The following is an 18,261-nucleotide window of genomic DNA, read 5'->3' on the forward strand; positions in this document are numbered from 1 at the left end:
TTCAAACTGCCAATTCAACCTGGCAAAACAAACATTTTGCCAGGCCCGAACTTTTATTTTTAATACATAAAAGTAGTCCCTGGGATAGGCCCTAGACAGCCCAGAGTGCAAAGTTGGACATGCATGTTTAAGTTTTCCAGGACCTGGTAGTCAAAAACTCTTAAATGAGTTTTTTACCACTGCAAGGCCTGCCTTTCCCCTATTCTAACATTGGAGTTACTTTATTACATTTAACAAGTGTTAATTTCCAAATTGGAGCAGGTACCCAGTTCATGTTCAGCATGACAGGGTGCAGCTGACAGATGTGTTTCGTGCATTCCCCCCAGATAGCCACTCACAATAGAGAGCGTAAGCGTGTCTGGATCGGCCATTACTGGCTGATAGAAGGGGGAGCTGGGCATAGTCCTACTCACACTTGAATAGGCTATGTCCTGCCTCCCCACAAAGGGCTGCATACCCCTGTAGTTAGTCTGGAGTCAGGGTAGGGTAGGCAGGATGCCTGCATGCTTAAAGAGACATTTTCAAAGCTTCTTCCACCTTGCAGAGGAAGGGCACCAGGTACAACTATTCCCCTGAGACACTACCTCTTCAGTATACTTCTGGACCTGTGGCTATTCTGTGAGGAAGAAGGACTACTCTGCTGTAGAAAGGACTGCCACTCTGCTGGAAGACTGCTGCTGTGAAGGAACTGAAGCCCTGCTGTGCTGACCTGCTGCCTGCTGACCTCCTTCTTGGGGAGAAGGACTGGAATTCCATCGGTTAAACCCAAGACCCCAAGGAGACTACAAGGACAAGTTGGTTGGTCTCCTGACTACAACCTCATGGACAGAAGGATCCAACAACATTGAACCCAGCCCCTGGACTCTGCCATCTATGAGTCCTACCCTGTCAAGAGATGCCATCCCAGCCCTGGAAACTTGGAAGTTGGCCTGAAGGTGCTCTGTCAGCCAATCTAGAGGGAGAGAAACCAAGGTTGAGAGAGCCTTGGCAGAAAAGAGAATGCTGCTGGAGCATGCAAGGAGCATGAGAAGAACACTAGTTCTTCTCATGCTCCTCTCATGAGAAGACTCAGAATCCAGAAATGGTGGCAGCTAACCTGCAGTGTCCAAAGGTGACAAAAAGGTCCACATACCCAAAGACCTGGTGCCCAACTATGTGGTGGGGGATGATATTGACAAGTGATGTGCTGTGTATGAGGTAGCCCTGAGGGTACACCACATGCCAGAGCAGTCTTGGAGGGGGTGGGGTGGCTTGTGGAAGCATATGCCTACAGTAGTGAAGGATTCATTACTCACACTAGCAGTAGATGACCAGACCAAGTACACCCCCATGAAGGCCATCCTTGTCGGTAGGTTTGGGCTTACCCCAGAGAAATATCGCCAGAGGATCAGGGACAGCCACAATCTTCCTAACCAGTCTTCAGTAAACGTCTTAGTTTACTCTAGTATGGTACTGAATGGTTGGGTGAAGGGCAGCCAAGTCAATGATTATGATGTGCTGTACAATCTAATTCTGAGGGAGAACATACTCAATATTTATTTTAAAGAGCTGCACCAACACCTGATGGATAGCAAGCTGACTGAGCCCAGGAAGCTTGTTGAGGAGTTTGACATCTGGGCCAGTATCCAAGTATCTAAGAAGGCACCTGGGGGCACTCCCAAAAAAGTGTCCAGGGTTACCATCAGAAGAAGGATGGAAGAAATAAAAACAAAAAGGAGTTCTCACGAGGCCTCTAAATATTTCACTGGGGAAAGAGTCTCAATCCCAATCTGGCCACCAAAAGAAAGGTTTTATGGGCAATGATGTTGATAAGTGTGTCCCTAAGTGCTATGAGCGCTATCAGTATGGGCATGCCAAGGGAGATGGGAAGTACTCCAATAGGGCCCAGACCCCCAGTGGTGGGCAGTCCCAGTGATTGCCTAGTGTAGCGCTTACAGGGGAGATGGTTCCAGTCAGTGAAGGGGGGGCAAGTGAGGTTACCTTAGTGTCCCCAGGTGATGAAGAGATGGTATCCAACGCCCACATGCCTGCCAATACCTCCAAGTATAAGCAGTGGGTTGCCATCAATGGGTAGAATTGACACAAGAGCCAGTATGACTACCTTCAGGTGTCATCTGGTGTACTCAGAGCAGGTGATACCGGATACATTTCACCAGGTTGTTCTAAGCAGACATCTGTGAGACCACTACCCAGTGGCTCTGGTTCCCTTTAAGTGAGCGGAGGGGTCTCAGGTTCTGTTCAGGTAGTTGTGAGGCCTGTGGATTGTTTGTTAGGGAATGACTTGGAGCACACTGCCTGGAAGTAAGTGGAGCTCAAGTCCCACCGGGAACTTTTGGGGTTGCCTAAGAGGGTCTGCACAACCACGCAGTCTATGGCAGCCCAATAGGCGAGTCAAGGGAGCCTGGAAGAATGGCCCAGGCAGCTGCAAAGACAGGGAAGTGCAGGAGATGGAGGACGCCCACCTTTGAAGTTCCTGCAGTACCGGTGGATATGGCACCAAAGGAGGCAGCTCAGAGCCAGCCGGGAAGGACATTGCCACTCTAGTTGACCTGCCTGAGCTTGCTGGGGGGCAAGTTGAGGGTGAACCCACCATAGATATGCAAGGTGCACACAGAGTGACCAACCATGGTGGGTTGAGGTGGCAGGCCAAAACGCAGGCAGCTGGTGACAACTCTGGTGCTAGGAGAACATCCTCCTTTACAGTGAGCCTAAGGCACCTGTGCATGGGGCAGCATGTGTACTGGTGGTCCTCCAATGTTACAGGGTCTTCCTACAGGGTCTGGCTCATGAGATACCTTTGGCAGGACATCTGGGGCAGGAAAAGATCTTTAACAGGCTTGTCACCCATTTTTATTGGCCTTAGATGAGGAGAGCCTCAGATGCTTTCTGTAGGACTTGCCTCACCTAGCAAGCGATTGTGAAGACAGGGAAGAGGCTCAAGTCTTCATGACTCCCATGCCTGTTATTGGCATCCCCTTTGAGAGGGTGAGCATTGACATTGTTGGGCCCTTGGATAGTAAAACTACCCTGGGCAACAGGTTTATCCTGGATTTTGTCGAACATCCCACACAGTACCCAAAGATTTTCCCCCTGAGGATCATCAGAGCACCTGCAGTGATCAGGGTCTTGATTGGGAATTTTACCCGAGTGGTTTTCCTCAAGGAAGTGGTGTCAGACAGAGACACCACCTTGATGTCAGCCTACTTGAAAAGCATGTGGAAGGAATATGGTGTAACTTACAAGTTCTCCACACCTTTCCACACCCACAATACCGGGCTTGTTGAGAGGTTCAACAAGACTCTTATGGGCATGATTAGGGGCCTGCTGGAGCAAATGAGGCAGAAGTGGGAGACCCTCTTGTCCTGTTTGCTGTTTGACTACTGGGAGGTACCTCAGAAAGGAATAGGATTTAGCCCTTTTGAACTCCCAAGAAACCCCTTCATGACGTAGGTAGCTACATGCTAGCACTCCACAATCAAATGCACAAGCTTTGGAAGAAAGCTTCTGAGAACTCAGAAGCTAGCCAGGAGGTGATGGAGAAATGGCATAACCAGAAGGCCCATCTGGTTGAGTTCCAACCTGGCTAGAAGGTGTGGATGATGGAGCCAGTTGAACCTCAGGCACTCCAAGATCATAGGGCCCTACAATTTGGTTGAGAGGAAGGGGGAGGCCACCTTCCTGGTGAACCTCAAGACCCCCAGAAACCGCCTATGGGTCTTCCGCCTCAATTGACTTAAGCCCCACCATGACAGGTCTGAGATCACCATGTTGTTGGTGACTATTGATGGAGCAGAAGATGAGAGTGAGCTTCTCCCTGATCTCCGGTCATCCAAGGAAAATGATGGGTCAGTAGAGGGTGTCAACCTCTCCCTTACTCTGACCCCAGAGCAGCAGATGGACTGTCACCAGCTATTGGGACAGTTTGCCTTTATGCTCTCCCTCACCCCTGGTCTCAAACAAGTGTGTACCCATTACACTGGGGACAGTTATCCTGTTATGAACAAAATCTACAGACTCTCAGACAAGATGGGGGCCAGCATCAAGGCAGAGGTCACAAGATGCTGGAATTGGGGGTGATTGAGCGAGTACTCCAGTAGTCCCTCGCCTGGCTCAATTGTGCTGGTTCCAAAGGGTGCCCCATCGGGCACTACATCAGAACTTTAGTTCTGTGTAGACTACAGGAGGCTCAACTCAGTCACAAAGACTGATGCTCACCCCATCCCCTGAGTTGACAAGGTCATTGATTTGTTGGGGATTCCAAAGTTCCAGAGCATTCTTTACTTGCCTTCAGGGTACTGGGGATTGCCCTAACTGAGCAGGCTAAAGAGGGGTCAGCAGTTTCTACACCAGAGGGCTACTTCCAACTAAAGATAATGCCCTTTGGCCTGTCAGAAAGCCTTCGACTCCCTCAAACAGGTAATGTGTACAGTCCCTGTACTCAAGGTCCCTGACTTTTTCAAGTAATTTATTATGCAAACTGACACCTCGGAGCATGGCATAGGGGCTGTATTATCACTGTTACATGAGGAGGGCCTGGACCAGCCTGTAGCCTTCATCAGTAGGAGGTTACGTCTCCAGGAATAGAGGTGGAGTGCTACTGAGAGAGAAGCTTTTGCTATGCTCTGGGCACTGAAGAAGCCTGAGACCATACCCGTTTGGGACTCACTTCTGGGTTCAGACAGACCACATGCCCCTCAGATGGTTGATGAAGTTGAGGGGTGAGAATCCCAAATTGCCGAAGTGGTCCATCTCCCTACAGGAAATAGAATTTACTGTGAAACACCGTCCTCGGTCAGACCACGCCAATGCTGCTAGTCTCTCCAGGTTTTTCCATCTTAGTGATAAGAACTCCTAGGTGGTTCAATAGTTCTTCCCACTTTCAGCTGCATCTTAGCGATAAGCACTCTTAGGTGGTTCAATAGTTCTCCCTTCTTTCAGCTGGAGGGGACACATGTTAAACCTATCAGCCTTAAGGTGGTCCCCCCAACTCGTTTTGGCTGGCCTTAGGAATCTACACACTCTACTACTGCTAGCCAGTAGTAATATGCACATGCTCACTCTTTAAAACATGGTAATATTGTTTTATTTCCAATTGGCATATTTTATCATAAGTCCCTAGTTAAGTGGTTCTACATGTGTCCAAGGACTGTAAAGTAAATTCTACTAGATGGCCTGCAAATCTGATTGTGCCACCCACTTAAGTAGCCCTTTAAGCATGTCCTAATTCTGCCTTGTAAGACTGTGTGCAGTTTTAAAATGCCATTTTGACCTGGCAAAGCAAATCTTTTGCCAGACCCAAACCTTATTTTTTAATAAACATATGTCATCCATAGAGTAGGCCCTGGACAGCCCAGAGGGTAGGGTGCAGTGTCTTGAAAAAGTTGGACATGCACTTTTGAGTTTTACTTGTCCTGGTTGTGAAAAACTCTTACATTTCTTTTCACTAAGGCAAGGCATGCCTCTCCCATAGGTCAAACATTGAAGTTACTATATTATATTTAATAAGTGATAATTTTGAAAAGAGCACATTAATGAAAAATCCTAACTTATGGATTTTAAATCACAATTTAGAAAATGACACTTTTAGAAAGTTGGCCTTTTCCTGACTTAGCCATTTAGGGTATGTAGCCTGTGACTGGATCACATGACTGGGTGTAGCTGACTGTTGGGCTTTGTGTAAGTCTCCTAGACAGCCACACTCAACAGAGAGCTAGGTGTGCCTCAATGGACCATAAATGGCAAGATCGGAGGGTGGAGCTGGGCACAGCCGTACTTACTCTTGAATAGGCTGTGTCCTGCCTCCACGCAAAGGGCTGCATGCACCCTGTAGTCAGTCTGGTGCCAGGCAGGAAAGGCAGGAAGCTTGCGCACTTTGAAACAACATTCTAGAAGCTTATCCCATCTTCCAGAGGAAGGGCACCAGGTATAAATATTTAACCTCAGACACCACCTCTTCAGTACACTTCTGGACCCATAGATCATCTGCCAGGAAGGACTGATGTGCTGCAGAAACGACGGCCACTCTGCTAAATTGCTGCTAAGAAGGAACTGATGCCCTGCTGTACTGACCTGCTGCCTGCTGCTCTCTTGCCCGGGGAGAGGGACTGGACCTGAGTCTGTTGAACCCAGGACCCCAAAGTGACTCTAAAGGCTAGTTGGCCATCTTCCTGACTAGAGCCTCAGGGATAGAAGGCACCAACAACCTTGAACCCAGCACCTGGACTCTGCCATCTGTGAATCCTACCTTGCCAAGTGGTACCAACCCTGTCCTAGACCCTTGGAAAAGGGTCTGAAGGTGCCCTGCCAGCCTATCTGTGGATCCAGCATAACCAATATATTTCTTCCATGGCACATTGCCAGCAGAACCGATGCATCGCCTTTGCTGTAAGAAGCATTGCCTTCAGAACCAACACATCGCCTCTGCTGGAAGGGTTCTCTTGATGCAAAGGAATCCGCATCGACCTGCAGCCTAAATCGAATCCGCTGCCTGTGCAAAGCTTTCCTGATGCAGGCCCTCCAATCCCAAATCTCTTGTTGATGGCAGCTTGGACGACGATGCAGGTTCTCGCATCGCAGTTCCGCAGCTCCTCACAACCGACGCGTCGCCTCAATTGTGGAACGAATCCTTGGCATGGGGCCTGTCAACAGTGTGCAAACCAGGATTTAAAGTACTTTATTCTACGGGCCTTACTGGATCCCAGTAGCCGGCTCGTAGTCAGCCTGAATTTGTGACTTTTTCCCAGTCCGGCACGACCCGATATCTGAAGTTGGTGCTTTGTGCATTTTGAGGCTATTTTCACTGAAATGTTCAAAATTGAATATCTCCTGTTCTACTGATTGGATGTCATTTTGGTCTTGTTTTATTTATAAAAACAAATTCTCTATTTTTCTAAACTGGTGTGGGATCCTTTTGTGGTGTGTTTTTTAGGTTGGGGGAACTTGCAGACTTTCACTGCACAGAATTCCGCAGAGTTAGATAAAAATTCTGTGAGATTCTGCCAAAACTATGCACATCACGCTGCTCGTGCCTCAGTTTAGGAATGGTAGCACGAGCAGCACTGAAAAATCAATGCAAACTATAACAATCGGCGCGCAAGAACGCACAGCCATTCGAGTTGATTTTGCTGCCGCTCGAGTAGAAAATGTACTGAAGAAGCAGCAAATCTAATCGAGAAGCAGCCCTCTGACCCCAACCGCTCGCGACCGCCCATGTTAGGAAATTGTGCGAGGGGATGCCAAATCTCTCTTTAGCTCACCAGTTCACATTAATCTGGAGCCTCACGGGTAAAAAATCATGCCACGCGGCGATTGGCGAGATTTGGCCTGAAAACTGCTTTACAAGAGTAATGCAGGATTTCCAAATTCCGCCAATTTCACAGGCAGAATGAAACATTCTGTCCACCCCTAGTGTTTTTACTCTTTTACTGATCAAAGTGTTGTGCAAAAACTTTACACTTTGTCTCTCATTTAAGCCTGACTGCTCTGTGCCAAGCTGTAGGAAGCTTGTTATATAGTATACCAAAAAGAGGTATATTGTTCAAAGAGTCCAGATAATCCCTTATGAGAGGACATGGATTTACTCTAGCAATCCCAAGGTGCTCTTCTAAGCGGTAGTGTGGTCGAGCAGGCTTAGGCTTATCGGAGAGGAGTGTTAGACATCTGAAAAACACACACCCAGCCAATAAATGATTCACACTGCTCAATAAAGAGATAAACACCAATTTATAAAAAAAATAACAAGTATCTTTATATATATTTAGGCACCAGAATCAATACAATCAGGTATGAACGTTTAGAGATAGAGATACTTTTAATTTTAAAAAGTTGATAGAGTGCAAGTTTCAGAGGCTGCAATGTTATCATATGAAAGGAAAAAGAAATACGGCATACAAGTTCTTTGCAGCGACTTATGAGACCAGTCCTCAGGACAGAAGGGGAATACAGGGCAAGGTCCAAGGCAACATCAGCAGGTTACCTCCAGCTGCACTAACGCGGCCGGAAGCAGTGGAGCAATACAGCGTCAGGTGCCCAAATTTAGTCTGTGGGGTTAGGTCCAGTCTCAAAGAGGTCTCAACTACACAACACAATTTTCCCACCTCCCAACATATTTCAATGTGAAACTGTTTCCAGCTTGGCAATATTCGAATTATCAGTTCAGGCCATTACTCCAACTAACTCTTGTGTTGACAGGAAAACATAAATAAATAAATGGTCTATGATCTGCATTAGCTTCATTAGAAATTCTACATACAGTAGTTCTAAAGTGATTTGATACTCACAAACACTCCAGTGCCTTGCCCGCAATCATGGCTATGAAGTTTCAAAGACTGGGAAAGACATTATCACTTCCTTGTCTAATTGTACTTGAGAGAGAGCTACCAGTAGCCCTCACCAGCTTCTGTAGATTCTTATTATGGTATTACACTTAGCATGAATCATTTTAACTGTCAGGTATTATTTTTACGAAAGTTTAGTCGCTCAATAGACTCCCGCCATTTGGCATAATATGACTACACTAGAAATCTTTTTAGCAATACTCACATCTAAGATACCTGTTATAAAAATGCATTATGAAATTTCATTATATTCCAATACATTAAATTAAAATTTCAGATGTTCTAAGCCAGGGGTCTCCAACGAGTAGCTCGGGAGCTACTGGTAGCTCACCAGTACCTTCAAAGTAGCTCTCTGAGGTGAAGTCAAGCCCAGTTTCAAATTCAGAGAGTAGGTGCCTATTAAAGAAGGCAGCACTGATCATCTCAAGACCCTTAGAATGACAGCCAGCCAAACCTATGACAGTAACTAATACTAACACTCAAACACACACTATGTTGGCTTATAGGACCTGATACATGATAGTCTGTATCCAATCTCAATATAATTAAGCCACAGGGAGATTGACCACTTTATCAGTCACATGTGTGTGAACAGTGCACCATCAAAAAACTATGGCAGCTTTAGCCTGAGCTGTAATCAGTGCTTACCCACCAAAGTGCGGGACTGCAGGAGTCAGAGTGAAAATGTGTCAGTTAGATGCATGATCAGATCAAGACTAGAGGAGAACAGGGTATGATCAAGACCAGAAAAAAATAATAGATTCATCAACATTTATGTGTGTGTCCATAATAAACACTATTGCTTCCTGAAACTATGCCTGGTGCCAAGAACCGCCAAATATATATATGATAGCCTCCATCATAAGTGTGTTATCTATGGCATAATTGTGTCCATTCCTGGCATAAAAGTGCCAATGGCATAATAATGGTCATCCTTGACTATTTTAGTGTTTTTGGTCTAGTTGTGTTATACTGGCAGCCATCATAGACCTACTAAGAGCATGACTGGTCTTTATGTACCTATTCCTGGCATATTAATGGTCATGACTGATATATGGTCTTATCCCTGATCCGTATGGTTTCCAGCCTTGGCACAACTGTGGCCCTAGTATAGAGGTGGGCTTTACTGGCATAATCCAGGCATCCGTGGTGCTATGGTGAGCATCCATGGCATATGACTGTAATACCTGGGAATTCAAAGTAGTCTGTCCATATGAGGCATTTGTACATGGGAGTACATGATGAACATTACAAGCTAATGTTTTGAGACTGTGCATTTCTCAAAAACTGAAAACTGATATTTTAAAAGCAGTATTAGTTTTCAAAAATGGGTTTTCTTCTGGAAAATTGAGTTTGTTTGCCCACAGTGGAAAGTGGTATTAGATAGAAAAATGTGCATTTTCAGAAACTGGTGAATGATAATTCAAGCTGAGCTGGGGAGAATTACTGCTGTGCTTATGTCCTTTGTGCCACTGGGCATGTCAAGATTTGAATGTTACTTCATAAGTCGAGGGGAGGCATTTAATATTGATGAGCTTTTCCCCAGCATTTCTGCTGGTAACCGTACTTGGTATACGTGGGTGGTAACTACTGAAAATCTTGCATTGAGTGGTCATAGTGTAGTCGCTATTTTACAGTTATAAAATTTGCTAGTAGCTCGGGAAAACTTTCCTTGAGCAGAAGTACCTCTCACTACAGAAAAGGTTGGAGACCCCTGTTCTAAGCATTTTAACGGGTGCTAACACTCCATTTCTGAGTTTGCAGCCATTAAAACCCTTTTTAGGTCTCGCCTATGCAGCGCATGCGCTGTCTCTCCGAGACATGCAGTATACACTTTAGTGTGGAAGCTTCGTTTAAGCTCCGCCCACTCTCCGCCCATCATTTTTATTGGCTTAGGTCAGTAAATACAGCCTTCCAATTGGTTTATGGCATGTTAGTCCCGCCTCATTACGATCATGTCGTCATTGGTATCCTTCCAAGGCTACTGGCCCCTTTACTGGCTCACTTTGTTCTGGCGTGCAGCTTTATCGCAACATCGCGCACGCGATGACGTGCTCTCTATCGCGCACGCGATGACGTGCTCTCTTCCTGGTTTAATTTCGCTTTGCAGGCTGAACTTTGAGCAACAAACCACGGCCCTCTAAGCCACCCCCGCCAACAGCCACGGGCGGGGTGGGGGAGAGGCATTGGGCAGCACTTCTGTGACTTCCAGGGCATTGTAGCATCGTCGGCCGGTGTCAAGGATGAATCGAACGGACAGCTAGAGTTGAGTGCTCTAGACTTGTCTGCAGTGCGTGGAGTTGAGCGCGTGGCTGCTGAGGCGGTTCAACAGCTGAGGCTTGATTGGTGGCGCTCAGAGTCACCCTCTGAGGTACAATGCTGGTCCACGGGCCGCGGGCTGGTCTGACTCGGGCAGTGACCAAGGCAGCAGCGGCAGGGTGAGGAAGTAAACGCCACTCAGACACATCATTGCATTCTGTAGTTGTCACTTCTTGACGCTCACCAGAACATAGGATTCTGACGAGGGACAGTGCTTTAAATGGGCTGATGTCGCCGGTACTGTATGGTACTGAGTACCATTATTTGTTCCGTACAGTGCTTTTCTGCACAACTCAGGGTGTCCCACTACATCGCTATCTGTGTTTTCTGTAATCCCCTGTATTCTTCTCTCCAGAGCGTCCCACTTTCTGCCTTCCTCCATTATAAAACATCCTCTCGCCAAATCTACCAAACCTAATGGTTTCTTGTTTTACCAGCGCGGCGCCTTCTCCTGAGCGCCGCGCTGGTTCTGCTTTCATTCTTGTTTTATTTACCCTGCTCCTCCTCCCCCCTGTTCTCCCTCCCCCCTCCAGTTCAATCAATCACGGGCTCCAGCTTGTACTTGCATTGCAGTGCAGCGGAGCCACATGGAGAGGAATGGAGGGATGTGCAGGTAGTCTCCCATGCCCTCGCCATAACGCTGAAGAGCTGATGGCAGCGCCCGGTGTACCTGCGTCGCCCCTTGCTGAAATTTACAGCTCGCAGCGCTTGTTTAAATGTATCTTTAGCGCTGCACACGGCTCGCGGGACGTCCGGGAATCTGCAAGGCCGATGTTATTTTGGGGACGTGGTGGAGGCCGGGCGATGGGACTGCTTCGGTGCCAAGGCTGCTGCTGTCCCAGTGACCTGGTGTCACGTGACTGCAACATTGTGTCATTAATTACGGCGAGGCAGGAGGACTGAAGTCACTAGCACTAGTGGTCGGGTTCCCACGTCGCGATCTCGAGCGGTAGTTATGCTAATAAGTTTCGTTTGGCACAAGCAGCCTGCCGTTCGTCGCAGCGCTGCCTGTGCCTTTCATCATGCAGATGGTGCCCCGTGAGCGGACGGCTGCTGGAAACTTGTCGTTGCTTAGGTTACAATCACTGACACTCAGGTCTGTACTAACCCACTTTTTTAAGCATAACTAATGTAGAGCGTCTGCCTGAGTTTAGCTCACTGCTCTGAGCAGAGCTGATACAGGATGCGATGGTAACCATTTACTACGGGCTGGCGGTGAGCGTCGACCATGAGCATCAGGCTGAGAATTTAGAGCCTTCATCTGTTTGTTAATCTCACCAAGGGCCACTGAGGCTCGGTGGCATTGGAGTTCTTGAAGTTTTCAGCGGTGGGGGCAGCATTGGGTGCCCATAGCTGAGGGCATTGCTCACGCAGCACAAGATATGAGACTGCAGCCAGTTTACCTGTCAGGAACGTAAGTGACAACAAAAAGATAGTAAAAGTCCGGTTGTAACTCTAACTAAGAAGACTTATCACGGCTGTCCTCTGTGCAGCGCTCCGCTCAGCTGCCACTGAGACCAGCTGCCTGAGACTCGTTGTGGCCGTGGCTCACATTCACTCAGGTCTCATTCTCAATATACTTAATTTAAAGCTAAACATGCGTCATTCTTAGCCTATAGTTCACTGCTTGTCTCCTCCAGCTGCACTGGAATGGTGCCTCGGCAGCGGAGCTCAGCTACAGTGACTCTATATAATTGATTTATTCTATAGCAGCTGAGATCCGCTCTGGCACCTCTACCGCAGCCACCCTTCGACAAGAGCTCTCCGCCCCAGGGAAGGAAGGTATTTGGGTGGGAAGCATGCCTCCCCCAATCCCCTGAACACTCATTAGATGTTGAGATCTCACACACCCGAACGCAGGGGACAATCCACACAGCCCCAGTATTGGCGCTGACAGTAGGGGTGAGGGTAGTACGGCAGTACGCCCATAAATCTTTGTTACAAAATTCTGATAATTCTGTTCACATGAAGTACTATTCCTTTCACTGAGTGCAGGTTAAAAATATATAATTTTAACTCGTGAAGTTTTGGCTCGGGCACATGTCAAAGGAGAAAGCCACACAATCCCAAATGTTTTCTAACACATAAATAAAACCATGCTTTCTTTACTAAGCAAACCCCATATCTCAAAATATGGAATACTGATTACTTTTACCGCATAATATGCTGACTTTTGGGAGCGAAGCTAAAGTCCTGCTTGAAATGGCGGCTACACTAAGTTAACACCCTTTCATTTTTGCTTTTTTGCAGCAGAGTTTTTTTGTTGCTCAAATTGGTGTAATGGCTGAAATGTATGTTTCCCTAGTCTTCATTGGTAGATTTTGCTCACTAGAAAGTGTCACTGCTAGTCATTAAGATATCACTCATAACATGGAAATATGAAAATGTCACATATAGCAATCTGAAACTGCTGAAAGATGGCAACCAGCTGATCTCTGCAACCAAAAGTAAGTTTAAACGGGTTCTGCAGTAGCATTTTACCAGGGAAGCACAACTGAAAGCGCCTGGCTCCAGAATCAGGCGCTTGTTAACTAAGCCATGCAACGGAGCAAGTTAGCTCGATTTATGTCGCCATTAAAATGAGTATGCCAACGCTTTGTTTATGCTTTTTTTTCTATTGCAGATAGCTCAGCTGGGACACTTACACACTGCTTACTATCCTCCGCATATTATACAAGACTACATAGTTACAAGGACTAATGTATCAGTGCCTGTGGGTGTAACATGCTGGTTCAGTTATAGCAAATTATTGTACGGTTGCACATGTCACATTTGGAAAGTTAATGCCAGGTGTACAATGGTAGGAATTTGTTATGGCCTAATTTACATAATGAATCCATATCTTTAGTGCAATTCTGTTAGCTTACTTTTTCCACTCTACACAATTCCAATACACTCAATACCACACAATTACTATCCACATATTTCCACTACACATCCCACCACATAATTCCACTACACAAATCCACACCACCCCACACAATTCCACAACTCACAATTACACAGCTTCCAATTCCAAACCAACCTACATTATTCCACTCCATACACATCCATTCCACTCCAATCCAAAACACATGGATAAAAGACATTATCATTTACAACGCCAATACCTCTAACTCTAAAAAATGCGAGACCAATTTGCATTGCAAATGCTTGTTATATGTATTGATCTCTTTTTAGGAGTCAGACAGGTTTTCCAACTCCTACAATGGGATTGCGAATGGCTACGCATTTGGAGTCTGGAAGGGACGTGTTGTAGGAGAACCTTCCAAATACTGAATCAGTATGTAAGGTATTAATATTTTGCAACTAATATGCAGTCGGAAATCATTGATATTTTACTGACACTTTTTTTTTTTTTACTTGATCATTTTTCCAAAACAAGAAAAAGACATGAACAACAAAACCAAAGGCATGGCCATATATTAATAAATTTTGGTAGCAGTGATCTGGAAGGGTCATAAGCATAGACAACACCAGCAGGTAAACCACCCTCGTGTCACCAATGTTATCCGTATATCACCTATGCTAGTGAGAGCATAATGATCTAACATTTCGGCTGACTTTGAATGTCTGGCATTGGCTCACATCCTCAGTGAATTATTAGGCTCACAAGAGTTTACCAAAAGGTTTCCATTCTGAGGCTTCCATTGGTTCAATAACCAGATTTCTTATCAGCTTTTCCTATTGCTTCTACAACTGTTCTGTTTTCATAAAAAACCTTCCCTTGAAATTACTTTCACTTTGCCTTGAAATTACTTTCATCCTTCCTGTCAAACAGGGAAAACACAACTTTGATGCCTTCTCATCAAGCTATTTCGCTTGCCCTGCGGAGTTCCATAGGGATCCTCGCTTAGCTCGACTCAATATATACATCACAGACCTTGCCCCCCTGGTCGAATCCTTCGGGTTTTCCCTCACCTCTTATGCGAATGACACGAAAATTGTGTTATCAGCCTCCCATAATGCTAACGATACTGGTGCTCGCATACATGACTGCATGAAATGAATCAATGGTTGGATGAACAGACATTATCTTAAGCTTAATGCGGGAAAGACTGAGGTGATCTTATTCGGTAATAATCCCAACTTTTGGTCTGCCCCGTGTTGGCCTGGGGAGATGGGCCACCTTACCGTACCCACCAGGAAAGCCAAGAGTCTTGGCGTCATGATTGATGACCACTTACTCTAGGGAAATCAAATTAACGCAGTGGTTTCCCCCTCATATAACACCTTGAGAATACTTTTAAAAATTCTAATATTTTTGCCCATCTCAGTCAGGAAGTCAACTATTTCCACACTTATATCATCCAAAATTGACTACTGCAATGGCTTTTACATCAGCATGCAAGCTCAATACTTGAATAAGTTGCATATTCTTCAGAATTCGGTGACCAGACTCCTTCTTGACCTGCCTAGGCACCTTTCGGTTTCCGCTGCTCTCAAGGATCTCCATTGGTTGTGAGTCAAAAACATGATCAAATGTAAGGCCCTCTGCCTGACGTACAAGGTCCTCCATGATTCAGGACCCTCTTCTCTCAAGAAAGCCCTGTCATGGTACACTCCCTCAAGAAACGTACGATCAGCAGGCTCTTTCAGAGTAAATACCATTAGATTTAAAAAATCTAATGGTATATACTCTAAATGGGGTGGGAACAGCTTTGTGGTTAGAGCTGCGACAGCCTGGAATCTCCTTCCACTCAATCTCAGATCCCTATCTAAATTCAGGAAGCTTCTAAAAATGTGGCTTTTCAATCTATAGGTCATTCACACCCCTTTCGTTGCTTACTACGTCAGGGCCAAGACACCCTCGGGTATTCGTTGCGCTTTACAAATAATTTAACATAACATAACATAAGGTTAGTAGTTCCGACATAGCATGAATGTGCCCCTCTTCTCAATACTATCTACTGTTTGAAAACCTTAAACTTCTCCATTTGTCAGTGAATACATCCCAAAATATATATGGCACATTCTTTGGGAAACTAATTGCCATTTGCATCACTTAGTGGTTAAGAAAAATATTTAACGAAGCCTGATGCTCATTCAGGGCCGGCTTTAGCGCTGGTGGCGCCCAGTGCAACAATCATTTTTGGCGCCCCACATCTCGTGACCACCTTCTCGGATTCCCTCACTACCACCAGGAAAAGTGCCCCTCATCTCTCCAATCATACGTTATTGCTAAACACCCAGGCCTACCCCACCCCCCCTTTCCCCGAGATCAGCGCCCCCTCCACAGGTCAGCGCCCAGTGCGGCCGCACCGGTCGCACTGCCCTAAAGCCGGCCCTGTGCTCATTCCCCAAACATACCTCCTTCCCTTGCACTTTATGAATGTATCCATACATTCAAAACTAGCAGTCATGTATTCCAATTTTGTTATGAGCTCTGTCCCACACATTCCTGAGAACATATCACATGACTTTAATTCCAACAAGATTCACTTACACAAAATTTAGAAAAACTCCTTGGGCACAAATCTGCCTGAAGGTACCGAATGCCAATGAGCTCAAAGGCAGTTTGTGCACTCTTGTCTCAACTGTCCACCTTTTCTTCATCTTCCCAAGTCCCTTTGTGTCGACCTAATTCCTACCCGAATTTTCACACATTTTTCCAAAGTACCTCGTTGTTCACATGTTCAGGATTTCGCTTTTCATCTCGGACATTCTTTGTGGTTCGCGTATGCTCCAAACTTGCACACAGAAAGCTCAGCAACCACGGAGACAATTGTACTCACTACTCTCACATTTTTGTCACCATTCTCTTAACCCAGGCCAACCTCACCCTTTCTTCTTTCTGTCCCTCAGCGTTGCTGACGTTTCATTTGGCTGGACAGTGGCAATGGCCTTCTTCACCTTTGGACAGAAGCCAGCCATAATTGTTCTTGAATTATTTTTGTTGCCGGTTTGAACATATACTAGACAAGCAAATTCTTACTTGTATGACAAGTAAATGTACAATTTATTTGCAAACAATGTATCATAATAATATACCGATCTATAGTTTCCTGTTCATTTTGAGTTCTCCAATCTCCCCAAAATTGCTTTAACTTTATTTCAAAATGCCATTCAATTTGCCTCGAGGCTTTTCTAAAAAATGATTCTTGATCTCCACTTACTGTGGCCTGATCTTCATCCGTACTTTATACCATGAACAGTCTCCAGCCTTCCTCTGCTAAACGACTTATAAAGCATATTGAACATGTGACCAGTCAAGAATTCTGATGGCACGTGCTTGTATGCTGTGTGTGATAAGGTGCAAATCATTACAGATTCCAGGTTTTTCGTCTCTCTTCGCTGCGTTCTGCGTTTTTCTAAATTTTTCACCAATTCTCATGATGCTTAATTAGTTCAGTTTCCAGCACATTGTGTACCTAACAATTCTTTACTGCAACAAAATGATAATTTATGATTAAAGGATTCCAAAAGCATCATAACTTTGGCAAAAGTAGTTATTCTTCACACCAAGCATTCTAGCAAACTGGCTACTGTAATCCAACATTCTTCAGATCAACACATTTCAACATCACAGCTTTATTTCTACCACTCTGTAAATCAGTCGTTGTATCAAGGTTCCACACCACCACAGCTTCACTTACGTCTGTCCACACTATAACCCACACAGTGTGACATCAGGATGTCACACTGGACGTGCTTCAAATAACAACAGATAGCCAAAGGTTTGCACGTCATTACGTTACATTTCAAGCTAGGAGATGTTCTATGGGTGGAGCATGCGCGTTCCACCCATGGATTTTGGCGCATTCTTAGATTTACTACAGCTAGTAAATCTGAGAATGCACTAAAATGCTACACCTTGCCCACTGTGGTATACCTTGTTTCATCCTCTTGCTATGTGTGTAATGCGGAAAATACCTCCAAGGATTGTTTTTGTGCACTGAAGATGTCCATTCCTGCAAAAAACAATCCTGCCTGTAGCGCAGCCACCCTTGCACAATGGTGTAAGCAGTCTACATAGGTGCTAGGCATCATACAGTGTGCCAGTGCAAGGAGGGATCAGAAATGCTCTCATATACTTGTAAATATGCAGTTTTTCTGCTCTCTACCTTTCACGCAGTGCAGTGCAGTAACTTTGCTTGCTTTCCTGCGTTGCATGAAATAATTCGGCCTGGGCGTAGTGGGGGTACGTGGAGCAGCGTGTAGTGTACCCAAATCTACGCACACTCGCACGATCCGCATAGCCCCCCTACGCGCCGCCCGCCTCCCGCCCGCCCTCCTTTTAAAATTATGTAAACTATGATAAAAACATTAAATATAATGCCTTCCCTGCAGCGCGGCGTCTCCGGGGCTCCCTCTTCCTAGTTGACAACTTCTTTTCACAAATGCGCATGCGCGGACGTCCGCGCATGCGCATTTCTGGCGAGAAATGCGCATGCGTGGGCGTCCGTGCATGCGCATTTGTGAAAAGAAGTTGTCAACTAGGAAGAGGGAGCCCCGGAGACGCCGCGCTGCAGGTAAGGCATTGTTATTTAATGTTTCTATTATAATTTACATAATTTTAAAAGGAGGGCGGGCGGGAGGCGGGTGGCAGGCGGCAGGCAGCTCTGCTTCGCCCTGGCCTATGCGTAGCGCTGCCTGCTACGCCTAC

The sequence above is a fragment of the Triturus cristatus genome, chromosome 9 (assembly GCF_964204655.1).
Source record: "Triturus cristatus chromosome 9, aTriCri1.1, whole genome shotgun sequence".
In the NCBI taxonomy this organism is placed as follows: Eukaryota; Metazoa; Chordata; class Amphibia; order Caudata; family Salamandridae; genus Triturus; species Triturus cristatus.